Here is a 5,000-nt window from a genome sequence, read left to right as displayed (position 1 = left end):
CACCCGGGGGGTTCCAGGGTGCTGAGATGGCTGACATTTTGCTCCGCTCACGACGGTCACCGCGCCACACAAGAACAGCCCAAAAACAGGCCAAAACAGCCCAAAAACGGGCCAAAACTGGCCATTTTTGGCTGCGCGAGCGAGCGGCGAGCGGCGAACAGCGAGCGAAGCGAGAGGCAGCACCGTCCCTGCTATACGAAAGCCCCATCCAGCCCTGTGCCACCCGGGGGGTTCCAGGGTGCTGAGATGGCTGACGTTTTGCTCCGCTCACGACGGTCACCGCACCACGCAAGAACAGGCCAAAAACTGGCCAAAACAGCCCAAAAACGGGCCAAAACTGGCCATTTTTGGCTGCGCGAGCGAGCGGCGAGCGGCGAACAGCGAGCGAAGCGAGAGGCAGCACCGTCCCTGCTATACGAAAGCCCCATCCAGCCCTGTGCCACCCGGGGGGTTCCAGGGTGCTGAGATGGCTGACGTTTTGCTCCGCTCTCGACGGTCACCGCGCAATGCAAGAACAGGCCAAAAACTGGCCAAAACGGCCCAAAAACGGGCCAAAACTGGCCATTTTTGGCTGCGCGAGCGGCGAGCGGCGGACAGCGAGCGAAGCGAGAGGCAGCACCGTCCCTGCTATACGAAAGCCCCATCCAGCCCTGTGCCACCCGGGGGGTTCCAGGGTGCTGAGATGGCTGACGTTTTGCTCCGCTCTCGACGGTCACCGCGCAATGCAAGAACAGGCCAAAAACTGGCCAAAACGGCCCAAAAACGGGCCAAAACTGGCCATTTTTGGCTGCGCGAGCGAGCGGCGAGCGGCGGACAGCGAGCGAAGCGAGAGGCAGCACCGTCCCTGCTATACGAAAGCCCCATCCAGCCCTGTGCCACCCGGGGGGTTCCAGGGTGCTGAGATGGCTGACGTTTTGCTCCGCTCTCGACGGTCACCGCGCAATGCAAGAACAGGCCAAAAACTGGCCAAAACGGCCCAAAAACGGGCCAAAACTGGCCATTTTTGGCTGCACGAGCGAGCGGCGAGCGGCGGACAGCGAGCGAAGCGAGAGGCAGCACCGTCCCTGCTATACGAAAGCCCCATCCAGCCCTGTGCCACCCGGGGGGTTCCAGGGTGCTGAGATGGCTGACGTTTTGCTCCGCTCTCGACGGTCACCGCGCAATGCAAGAACAGGCCAAAAACTGGCCAAAACGGCCCAAAAACGGGCCAAAACTGGCCATTTTTGGCTGCACGAGCGAGCGGCGAGCGGCGGACAGCGAGCGAAGCGAGAGGCAGCACCGTCCCTGCTATACGAAAGCCCCATCCAGCCCTGTGCCACCCGGGGGGTTCCAGGGTGCTGAGATGGCTGACGTTTTGCTCCGCTCTCGACGGTCACCGCGCAATGCAAGAACAGGCCAAAAACTGGCCAAAACGGCCCAAAAACGGGCCAAAACTGGCCATTTTTGGCTGCACGAGCGAGCGGCGAGCGGCGGACAGCGAGCGAAGCGAGAGGCAGCACCGTCCCTGCTATACGAAAGCCCCATCCAGCCCTGTGCCACCCGGGGGGTTCCAGGGTGCTGAGATGGCTGACGTTTTGCTCCGCTCTCGACGGTCACCGCGCAATGCAAGAACAGGCCAAAAACTGGCCAAAACGGCCCAAAAACGGGCCAAAACTGGCCATTTTTGGCTGCGCGAGCGAGCGGCGAGCGGCGGACAGCGAGCGAAGCGAGAGGCAGCACCGTCCCTGCTATACGAAAGCCCCATCCAGCCCTGTGCCACCCGGGGGGTTCCAGGGTGCTGAGATGGCTGACGTTTTGCTCCGCTCTCGACGGTCACCGCGCAATGCAAGAACAGGCCAAAAACTGGCCAAAACGGCCCAAAAACGGGCCAAAACTGGCCATTTTTGGCTGCACGAGCGAGCGGCGAGCGGCGGACAGCGAGCGAAGCGAGAGGCAGCACCGTCCCTGCTATACGAAAGCCCCATCCAGCCCTGTGCCACCCGGGGGGTTCCAGGGTGCTGAGATGGCTGACGTTTTGCTCCGCTCTCGACGGTCACCGCGCAATGCAAGAACAGGCCAAAAACTGGCCAAAACGGCCCAAAAACGGGCCAAAACTGGCCATTTTTGGCTGCACGAGCGAGCGGCGAGCGGCGGACAGCGAGCGAAGCGAGAGGCAGCACCGTCCCTGCTATACGAAAGCCCCATCCAGCCCTGTGCCACCCGGGGGGTTCCAGGGTGCTGAGATGGCTGACGTTTTGCTCCGCTCTCGACGGTCACCGCGCAATGCAAGAACAGGCCAAAAACTGGCCAAAACGGCCCAAAAACGGGCCAAAACTGGCCATTTTTGGCTGCACGAGCGAGCGGCGAGCGGCGGACAGCGAGCGAAGCGAGAGGCAGCACCGTCCCTGCTATACGAAAGCCCCATCCAGCCCTGTGCCACCCGGGGGGTTCCAGGGTGCTGAGATGGCTGACGTTTTGCTCCGCTCTCGACGGTCACCGCGCAATGCAAGAACAGGCCAAAAACTGGCCAAAACGGCCCAAAAACGGGCCAAAACTGGCCATTTTTGGCTGCCGAGCGAGCGGCGAGCGGCGGACAGCGAGCGAAGCGAGAGGCAGCACCGTCCCTGCTATACGAAAGCCCCATCCAGCCCTGTGCCACCCGGGGGGTTCCAGGGTGCTGAGATGGCTGACGTTTTGCTCCGCTCTCGACGGTCACCGCGCAATGCAAGAACAGGCCAAAAACTGGCCAAAACGGCCCAAAAACGGGCCAAAACTGGCCATTTTTGGCTGCACGAGCGAGCGGCGAGCGGCGGACAGCGAGCGAAGCGAGAGGCAGCACCGTCCCTGCTATACGAAAGCCCCATCCAGCCCTGTGCCACCCGGGGGGTTCCAGGGTGCTGAGATGGCTGACGTTTTGCTCCGCTCTCGACGGTCACCGCGCAATGCAAGAACAGGCCAAAAACTGGCCAAAACGGCCCAAAAACGGGCCAAAACTGGCCATTTTTGGCTGCACGAGCGAGCGGCGAGCGGCGGACAGCGAGCGAAGCGAGAGGCAGCACCGTCCCTGCTATACGAAAGCCCCATCCAGCCCTGTGCCACCCGGGGGGTTCCAGGGTGCTGAGATGGCTGACGTTTTGCTCCGCTCTCGACGGTCACCGCGCAATGCAAGAACAGGCCAAAAACTGGCCAAAACGGCCCAAAAACGGGCCAAAACTGGCCATTTTTGGCTGCACGAGCGAGCGGCGAGCGGCGGACAGCGAGCGAAGCGAGAGGCAGCACCGTCCCTGCTATACGAAAGCCCCATCCAGCCCTGTGCCACCCGGGGGGTTCCAGGGTGCTGAGATGGCTGACGTTTTGCTCCGCTCTCGACGGTCACCGCGCAATGCAAGAACAGGCCAAAAACTGGCCAAAACGGCCCAAAAACGGGCCAAAACTGGCCATTTTTGGCTGCACGAGCGAGCGGCGAGCGGCGGACAGCGAGCGAAGCGAGAGGCAGCACCGTCCCTGCTATACGAAAGCCCCATCCAGCCCTGTGCCACCCGGGGGGTTCCAGGGTGCTGAGATGGCTGACGTTTTGCTCCGCTCTCGACGGTCACCGCGCAATGCAAGAACAGGCCAAAAACTGGCCAAAACGGCCCAAAAACGGGCCAAAACTGGCCATTTTTGGCTGCACGAGCGAGCGGCGAGCGGCGGACAGCGAGCGAAGCGAGAGGCAGCACCGTCCCTGCTATACGAAAGCCCCATCCAGCCCTGTGCCACCCGGGGGGTTCCAGGGTGCTGAGATGGCTGACGTTTTGCTCCGCTCTCGACGGTCACCGCGCAATGCAAGAACAGGCCAAAAACTGGCCAAAACGGCCCAAAAACGGGCCAAAACTGGCCATTTTTGGCTGCACGAGCGAGCGGCGAGCGGCGGACAGCGAGCGAAGCGAGAGGCAGCACCGTCCCTGCTATACGAAAGCCCCATCCAGCCCTGTGCCACCCGGGGGGTTCCAGGGTGCTGAGATGGCTGACGTTTTGCTCCGCTCTCGACGGTCACCGCGCAATGCAAGAACAGGCCAAAAACTGGCCAAAACGGCCCAAAAACGGGCCAAAACTGGCCATTTTTGGCTGCACGAGCGAGCGGCGAGCGGCGGACAGCGAGCGAAGCGAGAGGCAGCACCGTCCCTGCTATACGAAAGCCCCATCCAGCCCTGTGCCACCCGGGGGGTTCCAGGGTGCTGAGATGGCTGACGTTTTGCTCCGCTCTCGACGGTCACCGCGCAATGCAAGAACAGGCCAAAAACTGGCCAAAACGGCCCAAAAACGGGCCAAAACTGGCCATTTTTGGCTGCACGAGCGAGCGGCGAGCGGCGGACAGCGAGCGAAGCGAGAGGCAGCACCGTCCCTGCTATACGAAAGCCCCATCCAGCCCTGTGCCACCCGGGGGGTTCCAGGGTGCTGAGATGGCTGACGTTTTGCTCCGCTCTCGACGGTCACCGCGCAATGCAAGAACAGGCCAAAAACTGGCCAAAACGGCCCAAAAACGGGCCAAAACTGGCCATTTTTGGCTGCACGAGCGAGCGGCGAGCGGCGGACAGCGAGCGAAGCGAGAGGCAGCACCGTCCCTGCTATACGAAAGCCCCATCCAGCCCTGTGCCACCCGGGGGGTTCCAGGGTGCTGAGATGGCTGACGTTTTGCTCCGCTCTCGACGGTCACCGCGCAATGCAAGAACAGGCCAAAAACTGGCCAAAACGGCCCAAAAACGGGCCAAAACTGGCCATTTTTGGCTGCACGAGCGAGCGGCGAGCGGCGGACAGCGAGCGAAGCGAGAGGCAGCACCGTCCCTGCTATACGAAAGCCCCATCCAGCCCTGTGCCACCCGGGGGGTTCCAGGGTGCTGAGATGGCTGACGTTTTGCTCCGCTCTCGACGGTCACCGCGCAATGCAAGAACAGGCCAAAAACTGGCCAAAACGGCCCAAAAACGGGCCAAAACTGGCCATTTTTGGCTGCACGAGCGAGCGGCGAGCGGCGGACAGCGAG

The sequence above is a fragment of the Musa acuminata genome, unplaced genomic scaffold (assembly GCF_036884655.1).
Source record: "Musa acuminata AAA Group cultivar baxijiao unplaced genomic scaffold, Cavendish_Baxijiao_AAA HiC_scaffold_834, whole genome shotgun sequence".
Classification (NCBI taxonomy): domain Eukaryota; kingdom Viridiplantae; phylum Streptophyta; class Magnoliopsida; order Zingiberales; family Musaceae; genus Musa; species Musa acuminata.
Note: the sequence above shows the minus strand (reverse complement) of the source record.